At 45.7% G+C, this 16,909-nt stretch overlaps 1 protein-coding gene across 1 annotated transcript in view; it reads right to left on the bottom strand.

Moving 5' to 3' along the window:
- Positions 1–16,909, bottom strand: part of EXT1 (exostosin glycosyltransferase 1) — a 281,698-nt gene that overhangs the window by 145,452 nt on the left and 119,337 nt on the right. The gene's annotated exons all lie outside the window — the stretch shown is intronic.

Genomic DNA, 16,909 nt, shown 5'->3' on the forward strand with positions numbered 1-16,909 from the left:
CAAATAAATAAACAAAATCTTTAAAAAAAAAAAAAAAGAAAGAAAGAAAAGAAAAGAAATCATCTCTAAATACTGAAAAACTCACGAACATCTTGCAGAAATGATGCACATGTGCCAGACCCAGCTGCAGGGTTGTGTGTGAGTGTGTGTGCATGTGCCCTCGGGCACACGCCTGGCCCAGCTGGAACCCCTTTCAGCCAGCTTATCGAATCCTTCCACCTCCTACAGAGAACTCTGAAGAAATGCAGTTGGTGTTTTTTTTTTCAACATTCAAATGAGTGTGAATCAGAACGGTGGTTCTCACAGGGCTCATCTTTTCTGTGGAGTGTAGGGTCAGCGACAAGACTGAAATGGATCCAAGTCTCCTTGATAAGCTGATTTTTCTTTTAAAAGGCTGGAGGCAGAGGGTTTGAGGGAGGAAGGAAGGAACACTGGTTCTAGTCCCCGCTCTACCACAAAGAAGCCATGAGAAGTTTAACAAGTTACTGAAACCCTGTAAACCACAGCTTCCTTCTATGTAAAAGCAGGAGATAAAAACAGATGCTCTTCAGGCAGAATTCACATCCTGGCAGCTTGCAGACATCCTCAGGGAGCCATCCTTAACCCCAAGGCCTTTGTCGGGGGTGGGGAGGGGAGAACTCTGTAAAAAATGACTGCATCGCACGGCTCCCACATTGCAGTACACAAGCGACTCTCCCCGAGTGCCTATGCCTGGCCTCCACTCCCACAACATCTGATCTAACTGGTCTGAGGCAGGGCCCAGGAATCAGCATTTTCAAGGCGCTCCAGCCACCCCCACTCCCACCCCGACCCTGGATTTCCGGGTGAGCAGTCCACAACCACACTTGAGAAATTGGTTTAGTTGACGTTCTTGGTGATCTGGATGCTTGCGTCATGACACGGTGGTTATCCACTTGGAAGAGATGGAGCCCAAATTCCTTGCAAATCTGATTTAAATGAACTGAGAACACATACGAGAGGGCATGCCCATAGTGGATTCTACTTGAAAAACAAGCGTTCTCATTCGGCCACTTTCTGCTACTTCTAGACAGAGTCACCACGGCTTATCTTCGTTTTTCAATAAAGGCACTAAGAATTACCTCACAGGATTCTAGGAAAGGCAAGGGACCTTGAGTGTGGTCCTTCATACAGAGGTCTTCGAACACTGTGATGTCCTCTCCCGGCCCCAGTCCCTGCCCCCAGGTGTCCTTACCCCATGCAGGTTTGTCTTCAGCTCCCAGAAAGAGCAAAATGACCTTCATCTGTCTTGTTTAGAAAGGGAGTGGCCTGGAACCACCTCGCTAATTTCCAACCAAATTGCTTCACTTGCTATAGAAAGTCAAAGGAAAAATGTCTCGCTTGCATCCCCGTCCCCAATACTACTCCATTCCCCCCCCTTCCCCCGGAGGCTGAGTAATGGGCAGATTCGTGGAGTGGAAATTACGGGATAAAATCCAGCCAAGCCACAAAACACAGCTGGAGCTAAAAGTCACAAAACAGTTGCTGACACACGTTCCCAGATCCGAATCATTCTGTGGCACACACTTCTTGGAAGTACCAAGGGGACTACCAAAACCTGAAGGGGGAAAGGCAGTTTTAAGGATAAAATAGAGAAACAGTCTATAGTCAAAGGCTTTTACTCTTTGAGTTTCACTTTTTCGTGAAGATTAAATCTAAAGTTTATAGACTCTTCACGATTGTTAATGATTTAACTGCAAGGAAGTAAAGCCACTGAAATTAGTATCAGTGATGAAAAGCTAAAGACTGCTCAGCATTCCTCCTCTGCCCCCCAAAAACCCACTGAAGGAACAGGCATGTAAATCCCAGATGCCTGATGATCATCTGGGTCGGGTCTTTCTGCGAATGCTACCCCATCTCGATTTTTTTGATAAAAAAGACATTCTTGAGGTCTCCGCCAACATGTTCAGGATCACCCAGAGGACCCTTCATAACACGTGACAAGCTGAGCAACACAAACATTAAATCAACTTTGGCACTAGAAGCGGCTCCTGGATTTCTGGAGAGCAGCAGAGAAATCCATCGTGTGGTCCACAATATTTTACAGCCTCTGCCCATTTCTTCTGCAGAGCAACAGAACACTGGAGAGGAATATTTACTGTTTTCTACTTGAAAAGCAAATTTGTGGCAGGGGTGCTGGACACAAATAAAATGAGAAACCAACAGGTAGACCTAGGAAAGGTCAATGTCTGGGAGAGAGAATGAAACCAATCTCATTCAGATGGCAGGAAGCGGTGAAAAGCTGTCAGGGAACAACGTCATTATACTCCAAGCACTTTCTTTCTAATCCAGGTGAGAAAGAAGGTATGTGTTCACACGACACACACGCGCACACGTATCACGGTGGCAAATGTGAAGTCGAATACCAATAACTTTGCTCCACTTGTTTTCATACATTTCACCGAATGCCAAAGAAAGATCTCGAAAACCAAGAAAAGACCTGGTTTGACGTTGCCATGGGACTTAACGACATTTTCAGACACAACCTATGGGGCAGGGCGGGGGGGATGTGGTAGGAGAACCTGCAGAACCACTGGAAACATTTCACTTTTATAAGAAATTAAGTGTTGGGGCGCCTGGGTGGCTCAGTGGGTTAAAGCCTCTGCCTTCGGCTCAGGTCATGATCCCAGGGTCCTGGGATCGAGCCCCGCGTCGGGCTCTCTGCTCGGCGGGGAGCCTGATTCCTCCTTCTCTCTCTCTGCCTGCCTCTCAGCCTACTTGTAATCTCTGCCTGTCAAATAAATTAAAAAAATCTTTAAAAAAAAAAAAAAGAAAAGAAAGAAATTAAGTGTTGCTGCTCCTCCTTGATGGGGTGTGGACAGTCTCATGAAACAATGAGTGACGGCCACATGGGATACAAGGACAAGAGACGAAATGGCAGGTGAGTAAAGATCGCCGGTGACTCCCCCCCTCCCCCTTCCACTACATCTGCTCTACTGAAAACTGTCTTGGCTCAGATGCATTGGTTCATCCTCGGGGTCATTCTAGAACCAACACCGCGTGAGATGTGCAACGTGCGTGAAGAATGGAGGAAAACTCTGGCAGCCTTCAGGATCGCCATCCCCAAATGTGTTGTTGGCTATTTGCAAATTAACAGTTGTAATGCTAGTTTAGTATGCGGCCTTGACACCTTACAGAAGAAGTCTGCAAATACAGCTGAAAGAAAGATGCTAGCAAACACTGGTCTGGGAACCTAATTACTTGGAAGTACATGGTGTATATGTGCTTCTGTTCAAGCCAAGTTAAAGATAACAACTCGAGTCAACTTTTGAATTAGTGGAAACAAACATGTGACAAGCGGGACTCCACAGAAGCTTGGAGACCGGGGCAGAGTGGCCCCAGTGTTTAGCCTCTCACTGAATCAAGTCTTTACATACGGTGAAAAGTTTATCATTCTTCCCATCCCCTTTCACCTCACGTGGTCAGAAAACAATCCCCATCTTCAAAAATAACTCAGACTGATTAAAAACATGGAAAAATAACAGATAAGACCTACAGTGACAGTAGGAAGGCTTTTGGTTTATTTTTGTTTACATGTCCTAGGAGCCAATGAACTAAGAAAAGGTCGACTCAAAATATATGGCTAGAGGCAAGACATTTAACGGATGGCTGCTGAGCTGGGCCAGCTTCCAGGACTCACCAGGCTCCTGGGCGCTCTCCTCTGCTCTATTACACTACCTCAGCCTTCCCCTGCCGCTCCATGGCCTCACGGATCTACCTGCTGGCCGAAATCGGGCTGATACCACCAATGACCATCACCTGTTTTTGCTTTTGTAAAGCAAAAGTCTGCTTTTGCTCCTCATTGTTGACTCCCAGAGGACCCTTGTTTCTATGGGTTCCAAGCCAGTTTCACCATGTTTAAGGCTTGTTAAAATGTAACAAGAATAAAGTTCCTCTTCAAAAGGCACTTGGGCTTACAATAAGGCACATCCAACATCTCTCGCCATATAAAATGATCCAATTTTGACTAAGGAAAAACTCTCAAATAGAAACTTGGTTGAAAGCCGAGTCTTTGGGAACCTGAACCTGAACCTGAACCTGTGGAGGTTATAGACCTGTTCTAATGATAAGTGCTTTTTGCACACAAGTGACGTTTTGGAATTGATTCCTGAGTCCTGAGACACGCAAGCTTTTGAATGTTCTTAATAGTGGTTAAGTCTTAAAACCTTCTGAAGACAGATTATATTTCTTTGGAATGAGCCGAGAGTGTTTAGGAGACAACTCTGGTGGACATCCAGCTGGGGCAGACCATTTGGGTTAAAGCTATAAAGTATCAACAATGATTTTCTGGTGTGGTTTGAAAATCAGCTCTGAAAACCATTCCAAAAGAGGTATTTCAGAAATGTATACAGCAGTAACACCATCAAGGGAATGAAAACTGTTTTTAAAAATGGCTGCCAGATGGCTAATACTGTTTCATGCCTCCATTCCTTTATATATGCTGTTTGGACCCTTGGCCTGGAGTACAACTTTCTCGTCCCCACCCTGTCTCCCAGAATACTCGAATTCTTCTCTTCCTTCAAAATCTCCTCCTCCAGGAAGCCTTCCCGGAGTCCCCAGGCTGATGCAGATGCTGCTCTCACACTGCCACCCTCCCCTCTCATGGGCAGAGCAATACGTAAAGGACATTAAGAACACTGGTTTTGTTTTCTGCACACCCCCTCACCTCCCACTACCAAGCTGCCAGCTCCTTACAAATAATGGCTGTATTTTCTGGTACTTGACAGAGTGATGGCTTCATACAATGCTCCATAAATGCTTGTTGCCCAAATAAACCCATTTGAAAAATTAACCTCTTTGCTTTAGTTTTCGTTTTGCTTCATATAATTCGGCAAACTTGTCCTCTGCAATTCAATGTCAACCCGGGAGTAATTTTACACGAAAGACTCTGGCAGGGTTGACCCTGGCGCCATATGTTATTATTTCTTTCAAAAAGACTCTGAGTCCTGGAAAGGAAAGGAAGGTAACAGAGAAAAGAGTAACGTGAGCTCAAAGAAGTGCCTAAGACAGATCGTGAACAGACCCGGCATCGAGTTCAAAATGGAGAAATGGTTTCTCCAAAGGATCAAGCCAAAGGCATTCAGAACTCTATGAGAGCGATTTCCCAACTCATGGAAAAATAGATCGCGCCAAGTTTACTATGAAACATAACTCTCAATATCAAATTGCATTTCTCTCCTGAAATTCTCATATGAAAGACCTCCTACTTAGCGATTTCACTTATGGCTAGACAGCCAATGGTGGGGGAAAAGTATTTCTGTCAAAAGATAATATATAATAATGTTTACAGAAGCTACAGTCATATGGAGCCCCAAACTGGAAACAAGAGGTATGTTCACCCCTAATAGTAATGGGTAAACATGCATATTCGTACAATGGAATACAGCAGGAGCAAAGAACAAACCGGGATAAACACAGCCTCATGGGTGAATCTCATAGACATGACGCCAAACTACAAAGGTTAGAGCGAAAAGAGTCCATGTGGCATGGTTCCATTTCTATGAAATCTAAAAATCATGCAAAAGATAGTATCAACAGAATGCATGGGGGCTGTTACCGTGTGCTGGGAATGTTCTAGATCTTGAAGCTGGTGGTAATTACATAGGTGCATACATGCACAGCATTGCATAAGGTTTATGCTTCAGTGAGGGCTTTGATCAGTATACATTTAACAACTCAAATGGCAGACTTAATCCTGAAATAGCACAGTAGGAGCAGAAGGGCTGGTGGCGGAGAGGTGGCTGATGTGGGGGAGAGGGATAGGGACTTTCTTGGATGCGCTGAGGACTCCTAGCAAAAAAGATGTCAGGGAACTGGTATCCCAGGCATGACCCTGTGGGGAGTGGCCTTTGATATTACGGTTCTAGTGTTATCTAGTGTTATCCCTGGATAGAGTGAGCGGTACCTTTCAGAACTGATCTCTCAGGTAACACATTGTTACACAGTGCATTAAGGTTTATAAGAACCCTTCATCCTGAGATTTTTCACACATCCAATGCCTGCCTATTCATTAGGGATATGACACAGTACGGCAAAGTAGTAAGAGAAAGCACTTGCAGGAAGAGAAATTGCCTGATGTTAGGATGACGTTAGAATGAGATGATAACTTTGAGAGGCAAAAATGATGTGGGGCTCACAGTGGCCCACAAGCCATTTTAAATCTGTGGACCTAATACAAATAACACATATAAAAGGGGCAAGGAGCACAGGTGGTAGAAGAAATAGAGAAATCCTTGCATGAAATGAAGTGCCCATTAGTCCCTCAGCTGGGTTTTTGGGTTCTCCATCACGGCCTGGCCTTGATCATATGAATGATGAGGTGAGAGAGGGTATGAGATCCATGTCAACAGCTCTGTAGTCAATATCCAAGATCCATGGCCTGGTAGGTATACAGTAAAGGATACAAAAGAAAACCCCCAAATCTGAAGTTAGCCACTAAGTTTTCTTTCCCCACTGACAGCTCCTGAAGATGAACCAGGCACAACCCAGGCACCTAACGAAAGAGCAAACGAGGCAACGTCCAGTTGGTCCCACGCCGTGTGGGCGCCTCTTTGCTGATGAAAGGTATAGGGGCAATGGAATAAATGGAAATATTATCCCTCGCGTCAAGGGCCGTGCTGTCCGATTGAGTCAACAACAGCAACAACACAGGAAGCCCAGCGGAACACGAACGTCTGGCAACCCCCCTTCGCTTACTGATATCTGAACAACCACATCTGGCCCGAACTAAAACCACATCATTACACTCCGATTTTGCACAGAGACTTATTCCAAGTGGTTACAAAATAAAAACTGAATAATGAGCTAATGACTTGCTCCATCCCCTCCGTGTCAGCTTCCTCAGCTAGCAGATCACTCCTCTGGAATTTTAATGCAAATGCTAGGAGACATAAAAGAATCTCGAGGTCACATTCAACTCCGTAAAAGTACTCCTTATCTGGGGGTGCCTGGGTGGCTCAGTGGGTTAAAGCCTCTGTCTTCAGCTCCGGTCATAATCCCAGGGTCCTGGGATCGAGCCCCTCATCGAGCTCTCTGCTCAGCAGGGAGCCTGCTTCCTCCCTCTCTCTCTCTCTGCCTGCCTCTCTGCCTACTTGTGATCTCTGTCTGTCAAATATATAAATAAAATCTTTAAAAAAAAAAAAAAGTACTTCTTATCTGAAATGCTCTCCCTAAAAAAAAAAAAAAATCACAATTTGTCTAAACTATTTTAGGGGGGGGAGCACACCAGCCTGAGTGACATTTCTATATGAGGCTGTGGTAGGATGGGGTGGGGAGAGATCTCCTCGGGAGGACTAAGATACATAAACAATTAACTGAACCTTCCCACAGTCACTGGTCCAACAGTTGGTCCCACTGGTCCTACAGTCCAGAAAGGTTTATCTTCCTTCCACTGTGCTACAGCTGCATTCACTCCCACTTTGTTTTCGCCCTTTGGAAAGTGTTCGGCTTGTTGGAAAGTGGTGATTACCCCTGGAAGAAAGAGACTCTGAGAAGGCTCGGTCTGGTTTGCAGTACGTCGAAGAGTCCCCCAGCTAGTGGAAAAGGACAGCAACCACCACGGGTGTCATTAACACAGCCTATACAGCCAACCAAGCCAACCCCATGTTTGACCTTCCCCTCCCACTTCGTGTTCACCCCAAACCTGCGATAGAGGCAGGACAGGCGTCATTGCTGCGTTCCACAGGAGGAAACAGAGCAGAGCTCTGGGGTGATTTAAGCTCAGGTCCCACTGCTGGTAACCGGCAAAGCTCAGTGTGGACTCAAGAGACATGCTTTCCTCACCATCTCAGGCTAAGTCCCCCAGGTCCCGGTCCTAAGAGGGAGAGAAGACTAGGATGGGTTAAAAACCAAATGGGCACTGGGTGTGGTGCATAATCAGTGAATCCTGGAACACTGAAAAAATTAAAAAATTAAAAAACAAAATCCAAACAAATAAATGGGATCACTTAGTCTCCAGTCCCCTTCATTCCTGATTCCAAGGGCATATTTTTATGATAATGGGGGGGGGGCAGTCACAGTGAAGCAGGTAGGTGAAGTTCTGATGCCTAAAAAATACCAAAAGAGAAAAATAATGGGGGTGCGTGGGTGGCTCGGAGAGTTAAGCGTCCGATTCTTAACTGCTTTCGGCTCAGGTCATGATCTCAAGGCTGTGAGACTGAGTTCCAATCAGGCTCGTGCTGAGCACGGAGCCTGCTTAAGATTCTCTCTCCCACTCTGTTCCTCCCCCAGTCCCCTCTCCCCACGCACGCACATGCTCTCTCTCTTTAAAAAAAAAAAAAAAAAAAAAAAAGGAAAGACAAGAGAGAGAAATGTACTCTAGACAAGAGAAGACACCACAGTATTATGGCAGACTATGGAAAAGGGAGTAACACAAAAACATGACAAAGACAGCGCCCCTCCACAGTTTAATAACTAGACCAGGCAACACGTAGTTAACAGTAAATGCATCATCTCCACAACAAAATGTTCCAAATTTCCACCCCTAATTTCTACCTTTGAATGAGTAAAGTGACTCTTTTCATCTTTCCAAAGCTCTGTAATAAAACACAGTGCCATGGGGAAACATACATACAAAACAACCTTTATTTGGACCGCTGTACACCTTTAGTGAGTGACATACAAAAGCTAGAAAAATAAATTCCCACTTAACTAAATTGTTTCATTACACGTCTGCCTCCCACCATTTCCCCCAGAGTCCCACGAGTTACTGCAAGTGTTTTCAGGTATGCACTGGGACCAGAGTCTTGAATGGGAAGGTTGTAGATGTGATGGAGAAGGTAGCAAAGCTGAATGAGGAGAGCCCCGCGGTGCTGACTGGGGTTGCCTGTCTAGACGGCGTGGCTATGGCATGAATTCACAGGGGGTCGGCACTCTCCATCTATGTCCAGGGGCCTTAAGAAGCTCTGCACAGAATTCTGGATCACTGGGTTCTGGCACTGACTGATCAAAGCAATGATCTCATAAGCCCATTCTTATTTTTCCTGAGATGATAATAGATAGGACAGGAGGAAAGTGAAAGGGAAAAAAGCGGCCTGGGCATCATCATCTTGGCCCACCCCCCACCCCTATTCATTCCCCCACTTCCCACCTCCCACAGCAGTCCATCACCAAGTCCTGCTGAGCTTTCTGTCAAAGGACTGGTCCAATCCATCCTCATCTGCCTCCACTGTCACCTTGCTTCTTGCCTCTGTTTCCCATCTATGGTCCCTTCTTCATAAAAGTAGGCAGATAGGTTTGACATGCACAGTAGAGCAGGGCACTCCCCTACTGTATAACCTTCAATGGCTCCCCAGCACTCTGACACTAAAGTAAAACTCTGAAGACCATGTGCCGAGGAGACCCAACTTAACCTCTCTATCCCCATCTGGTGACATCCTCCGAGGGATCGATCACTGTTCCAGCCACACTGGCCTCTTTGGAGTTCTCTGACTATACCAGACTTCTTCCCCAGTCAGGCTCTGACTGTTTCCCGCCCCCCCATCTGGAGGGTTCTTCCCTAACTCTTCACGCGCTGATTCATCCTGAATTCCTGTCTCTGCTTAAATGCCACCTCCTTAAAGAGGCCTTCTCTGATGGCTGTGTCTCACTGTCACCGTGCTCCCCCACCATGCTCACCCCACCACCCCGTATCACTACATTCTGTGAGTTTCTTCCATCTCACAGCAAAATTTCTCATGATAAGGTTACGCTGCGCAATTATTATATCTAAATTCCAATTTAAAATAATTGGTATTTTCTATCTCCCCCAGGAGAGCCCAAGCTCCAAGACAGCGGAGATCATGGTATATTTTCACCAGTCCTCCCCAGAGAACCGAAGCCTGGTTCCCAAGACACGATGAACCCCTCCCCTTCCTCCCCAACCCCCCTAAGTTTCAAGTCATACTAAGCCAGACAGATACCCAGCACCTACTTCACTCTGGGGAGACCTTCAGAGATGGGGCTCCTTTAACCAGCGTGCATAATTAATCCCACTGCAAAAATCTTCATCACAAACCCTACAAACCACATTTCAGTCAGTTTCCGGTTTCTCACCACTAGGCCCTCTGCCAACTTAATATATGGAAATCCCACTCGGAAAGGTTGCTAACACACAGCCACTCTCGTGACGTTTTTCCTGTCACCTGGGTTCTAACCCAGAGGGCTGCTGTGTGCGAACGCAGATGGCCTTGCATTAAGAAAGCTTTGTTGGTGCGGGCAGGTTTTTTTCCAGGGTAGTTAAGTTCTTGACTGGAAACTTCGCTCTGGTTTTCCAACCCTGTTTTTACAGCCGCTGGAGGACAGAGGCTGCTGTCCTCTCTCTTGTAAACAAAAAGGCCAAACCACAGTCCCCAGCCGGCAGGACACACACACACACACTCCTGCTGGGAGGGCAGCCCCGTGCGGCGTCTCAGGGAGCAGCTGTCTGCCTTCCTGTGACCACGCTGTCATTCATGAAAAGCCAGCCCACGGTCGCGGCCGCGGCTTCGGTTCAGAGGGACTCCCAGCATGAGGTTTCTGCCTGCAGAGACACACCATCTTGTGCAAAGAAGCTTTGCCCAAGTCTTAGGAAAGGGGCCTCATGTGCCTTGTGGCAACACACCTGTAAACCTCACGATGGTCGTCAGAGGCTCTCTCTATGCGAAACCAGCAACACTGGGAAGCTGCGGTGCTTTATTTACTGATTTTTTTCCTTCAACACAATCCATTCTATTCCTACTCATCCAGAAACTACAGGATTCAGACAGAGGGGGGTCCGGAACAAATCCTGTACTGTCTATGAAGAAAAAACTGCTGAATTATAATGCATGCATAAAGCTACTCCAAGATTGGATAAAACACTTGGCAGAAACTATTTTAGGTCTTCTCTAGTACTTTGGAGCTACCCATTAATTTATAAACAGCTGATCTACTAATTACAAGAGTGTTTTTATCTATTCATTCCACCAGGAACAAGGGAATCGACATGAGCTTGGTCCCACCGGCCCAGCTGCGCGGGCTAGCTATCTGGGAGAAGTACTTTCCTTCAGAAAGCAAACTGCATTTTGCTTCTAAAAGTCCCAGGGTTCCCCCCCCCCCCCCCCCCGCACACCAAGATTTATATGGATGAGATCTCCCTCTATATTAGTTTTCTATTGCTGTTATAATAAATTACTATCAACACAGCGGCTTAAAATAACACCCATTCATTAATGCGCGGTTCTGTAGGTCAGAAGTCCCAGCCCCAAATGACTGGTTTCTCTCTGCTCAGGGCCGGGTGTAGGGGGGTAGGGGGGCAGGTCTCACAAAGTGTCAGACCTCCTCTCTGATCTGAAGCCTGGGGTCTTTTTCCGACACAGAAGGCTGTGGTGGAATCCAGTTCCTGGTGGTTGTAGGACTGAGGTCCACATCTCTTTGCCGGACACCGGTCTGGAGCCACTCCTGGGCCACAAGCATGTCTTGCCACAATCCCTCACACCTCATACCCCCCAATGCTCAAAGCCAGCGATGGAGAAGCTCCCTCAGGAAGAATCCCTCTCACGGCTGGCATCTTATCATAAGTCAACGTCCAGCCCCTTTTTAAAGGCTCATCTGATTAGATCAGATCCACTTAAGATAATTTCCTACCTTCCTATGAGGCCGACTACTTAGGGCCTTAATTACATCAGCACTCGTCTCTTCAGGGTGACACCCACACTAACATTCGACCAGACAGCTAGGATAAGATGTGTGGGTGCCAGCGCCTGGAAATCTCGCCGGTCATTTTAGTTTTCTGCCTACCCCCCACTCCATTATTCAAAAATTAATGATGTTTTCATGAGGGGAAAAAAAAAAAAACAACAAATTTAAATGTGCTCCCCAGCCAGAACCAGTCTCCTGCTTTTGACTTAAGTGTTCTCGACACTTCATCAAGGCCATATAAAATAGTCTTACTTTAAGACACCTCCCATCACCCAAGATTTGGAGTTACCTTGAAGGAAGCTAATAAGGCCTGTCTTTTCTTTTCTCCCACATAAGTTAACACCACGCAAGGCAGGGGAGAAGGAGTCATGAATATCCACCTTCAATATTATAATTAAAAAAATCAGAAAACTGCAAATATCAACATGCAAAACTCAGTCACGGTAACCCCCATTTCACCTGCATGTTCTAAATGTCTACCAGTGATTACAATACCCTCTCTTGCCCTCAAAAGTAGGACTAGATGCTGTCCTACTTCAAACAAGGTCAACATTATATGCATGTAAAAAAAAAAAAAAAAGTAGGGGCGCCTGGATGGCTCAGTGGGTGAAGCCTCTGCCTTCGGCTCGGGTCATGATCCCAAGGGCCCTGGGATCGAGCCCCACATCAGGCTCTCTGCTCAGCGGGGAGCCTGCTTACCCCTCCCTTTCTGCCTGCTTCTCTGCCTACTTGTGATCTCTCTCTCTCTGTCAAATAAATAATCTTTTTTTAAAAATTAAAAAATAAAGTAATACCATTTTAATAGGGCCTGTTAGGGGAAATCAAATGATTTCATATATGGGTGTCTTTATTGCAAAGGGCTACAGAAAGAGATGTATTCTTGTTTTTAGACCTAACAATAATATTTAAGTTAGAGGTATTTTTTTTTAGTCATGATTACGTATCCTGCCTGGTCCTCTATACCCTGAATTTATCTATCTTGCCTTCCTTTGTTTACGGGATCTGCCTTCTCTGGCTCCCCCTCCTATGGTAATTTTCAGAGAGTATGTAATTGAGAAATGGAAAACAAAACCAAAAAACCACCTTGCAATAAATACTTCCCGAGCTCCTCCGACGTGCCAGGCACTGTTCCAGGTGCTAAGGAGAGATTAATTAACAAAACAGAGAACTACCCTCCGTTCATGGCGCCCTCCTTTATTCCAGGGGGAAAGACAAATAAGCAAATGGTAATTAGGAAAAATAAGGCCGGGTGGTGGCCACAGGGGCTGCAGACACTTTGCGACGGGGTCATCAGGGAATGCTTCTGGGTGACTGAGGTGCAAGGCAAGCCCGAAGGGTGCTGTAGATGTAGATGTCCTGGGGAGAATGGTCCAGGAGGGAGCCAGGAGGCTGGAAACCTTGGAAGCGAGTCTACAGGGACAGTGAGCTGAGCAAGCAGTAGGGTAAGGAGAGAGGCCTGAGGGGCAGGAAGCACATCTCCCAGATGAGAAGCCACTGACAGGTTTTCAACAGATGAACGCCGTGATCTGGCTGAACGCACAAAAAAAGAACATTCTGACGGGATGCAGGGAGAGAGGCCACATGGGATTTGAAAGAGAGTCTTTTAAGTAAGGATCTGAAGGAGACACGAAGCTGATTAGAAACTGGCTGAGGGACTCTCTTCTGCACTCAAAAAATAAATGAATGAATGAATAAATAAATAAATGTTTGTCTAACCTCCCTCCACCACCTCAAAAATGCCCCCAACAACCAGAAAAGCCTGGAACAGGTGGAGTAAAGCTACCGGGGATGTTGTGATACACTGAGGACACTAGGGATGGGTGAGTCCCCACAGCTCTGACTCCCCACCTCTCAGAGAATGGTCCACAAGATGGTCGTTTAAGAGAGAAAGGTGCCTGCTTGCCGGGCTCCCCAAGCATCAGAAGAAACTCTGTGAACCACTCTTTGGAACTCTGGAACACTGAACCACTGAACGAAGGAATTAATAAAAAAAAGAACCCATGTGTGCCCAACCAAACCTTTGGGGGACAAGGAGTGGTCTGATAATTCTGGAACATTCTCCAAGCCTGGGCTCATTTATCCTGGCAGCTCCCAAAAGCACAAGCCATGTATCTCTCTCCGTAACTTCCCTTTGGCTTTGCAGGCGGCTGCCCTCTCAGTCCCCATGCTGTCCCCACCGGGACAGCAGGGAGAAAGCCCCTAGGAAGCACTGCGCCCGTCACCCAGTCCCTCAGGGAGACTCCGTACAGCCCAATGTTTGCAGACTTCTCCATTCATGAAGAGCATTAGAATGGGGCCCCTGGAAGTAGAAAGTCTTCCCAGTGAGGCAAAAAGCCAAAAGAAAACATGCCTTTGAATCTGTACCTTCAGGGTGCTCTTAGTACAAAGAGATCCTTTGCCTTCGAAGAAATGAGAATATAGGACATAAATGAAGAGGTCATTTCAAGAAGAATACAAGAAAATACTTGCGCTGATAATTTAAAGAAATAAACTGTCCATCTGAGCTACTTTTTCTAACTTTATAAATTATATAGAGATGGCCTGATAGGGGGAGAATGATGCATCTTGATGACATTTGTATTATTTTAGTCAAAATTTATGCAAACATAAGATGACGTCAATTGTTGGCTTCTTGGCTAATTTATCATTTTTATGATTTAAACAATTCTAAAAAGTTTCAGTCAACTCACAAATCTCTTTTCCATCATACTGGAATAAAGGACAGCTCTGGGTGTCTTCCCGCCGAGTCTTCCTCGGCTTGAACAATATAACATGATGCTGTGTCCTCATTTCTGCGATTTGGAGTGTACATTTCTTCTTGAACACAAACCTACTGGACTTTCCTCTTGCGGAAAAAGGAAAGGGGGCCCCTGAGTGTTATGCTAGTCCTTTCATAGAGATACTAAATAGTTTAGTAGTTTGTGACCCTAAGTATTCTGAATTAAAATAAAAAGAAAGCAATTCACAGTCGATATTCCCACATCCACTCCAGGACTAAAAGAGCATCAAGGTCTTTCTGCAATGTCTAAGATAAATCCTACAAAGAGATATGTATGTACACATGTTCGTGCAGATCAGACACATACACACACACGCGCGCATGTGCTTTGCTCAAAGCTGCCTCTTTCTGCTTTTGACAGAAAGCTAGAATTGGGCTGCCTGGATGGCTCAGTCGTTAAGCATCTGCCTTCGGCTCAGGTCATGATCCTGGGGTCCTGGGATCCAGCCCACCATCAGGCTCCCTGCTCAGTAGGAAGCCTGCTTCTCCCCCTCCCATTCCCCGTGCTTGTGTTCCCTCTCTCTATGTCTCTCTCTGTCAAATAAATAATTAAAAAAAAAAAAAAAAAAAAAGGGCAGCTAGAAACTGGTCTTTCTCTTTGGTCTGCACTCGTCTTCCGTAACAGTCAAACTTTCTGGTGTCCCTGTCTCTCCTCAAAAGTGCCTTTATTTACCTCTTCCTTTCGTAGAGAATAACTTTAAGACTAAAAATAAGACCAAAAAATCAGACCAAAGCCCCATCAATCCAGAACATAATGGAAATAAAGTCTCCACATGGCACATCTCTGAGGAGTGTTCGATACCCATTCCTTTCAAGAGAGGGAGGAAACGCAAAATAACGATGAGATACAAGCTCTAGAGAAAAAACTGCATATTGATCAAGGGTTCATTTTCCAAAAACACGGCAGAAAATCTGAAGAGTTCTTCATATAAACAACTTGTAAAATGCACAGCAAGACACGGGGAACATCTGGCAAGTGGTTAATGGGACAGTTGGTCTTCAATCTTCACGCTGCCACAAACAAACCTAACTTGCGAACGTGTAGGGTGAACGACTAGTCATTTAAAAATGATTCTTCTCTATTTTGAGGGAGAGAGAGAAAAAAGCCTGTGCACAAGGTGGGGGCGAAGCACAGAAGGAGAGAGAGAATCTTAAGCAGGCACTGTGCCCATTGTGGGCTCGATCTCACCACCCTGAGATCATGACCTGAGCTGAAATCAAGAGTCAGATGCTGAACCGACTGAGCCACCCAGGCGCCCCTAAAATTACTGTTAAATAAAGATTAGGCTTTGGATTTTCAGTATATGACAGCGAGCCCTAGGCTTTGGATTTTCAATGTGGTCACGATGCTGGTGAAGTTTAAGCCAACAAAGCTACTTTCAGAAATGCGATTGTGAGTCAGCATGAGGCCTGAGCAGTGCTGCTTTTTTTTTTTTTTTTTTTAAGATTTTATTTATTTATTTGATGGAGAGATCACAAGTAGGCAGAGAGGCAGGCAGAGAGAGAGAGGGAAGCAGACTCCCTACTGAGCAGAGAGCCTGATGCGGGGCTCGATCCCAGGACCCTGAGACATGACCTGAGCCAAAGGCAGAGGCTTAACCCATGGAGCCACCCAGGCGCCCCACAAGCAGAGCTTTTTTGGTAAAGGTTCAGACCCCGAGATGCAAGGAGAACACGCTGGTAGAAACCTCCACCGGCCCATCCTATCCTCAATAATACTCTCTAACAACCCTGGGTCCGTACATACTGCAAATTTCTCTCCACCTTAAGTTACCTGTGAGGTCATTTATTTAGCAAATTCCTCACTGGGCTGGCGTGTTGGAAGCAACAGGAACCTGAAGAAAGCACTATGAATGGAATGACTGATTTTTATCTTTAAACCTGCTTAGGCTGGTCCTATTTTGATGGCCAACTTTTCTCAGACACTAACCTGGAATCATGAAGAAGAAAAAGAAATGCTTTCAGCGACCTCCAGACACCGGGGGAAAACCCCAGATTCTCTGTCTTCTCACACAGCCTCCCAGGAAGCAGAACAGCGGTGAGCAGGCTGGGGAGGCACAGGGCGCATCAACCGCAGGGGTGCTGACCTCTGAGCGGAGAACATTCCAGGAGCTGGCCCAGCACAGCAAGAACACAGCAGAGAAAAGTTGACAAGAGAAGCACAGCCACATAACAGGGTCTGATTTACCAAAGTGAACAAGGGAGAATATTCCCGAAAAATAACTTACTCGGGATGGACACTGACGTCAAAACCCCAGCTAAGCGCGAGGCTTTAATGTAAAATGTAAATTTAATTGTAAAATGTAAATTTTACATTTTAATGTAAAATGTAAATTTTACATTTTAATGTAAAATGTAAAATCAAAGCTCGATTTTAAAATAGTCTGTGTGTAACTGGTTAGCTTTTGCGTAACAGGAGATCACTCTGCACTCAGTTTAAACTTGGAAGATGCATTCATTCATGGAATCTCACTA

The sequence above is a fragment of the Mustela putorius genome, unplaced genomic scaffold (assembly GCF_011764305.1).
Source record: "Mustela putorius furo isolate JIRA1106 unplaced genomic scaffold, ASM1176430v1.1 tig00000228_pilon_pilon_pilon, whole genome shotgun sequence".
Taxonomy (NCBI): domain Eukaryota; kingdom Metazoa; phylum Chordata; class Mammalia; order Carnivora; family Mustelidae; genus Mustela; species Mustela putorius.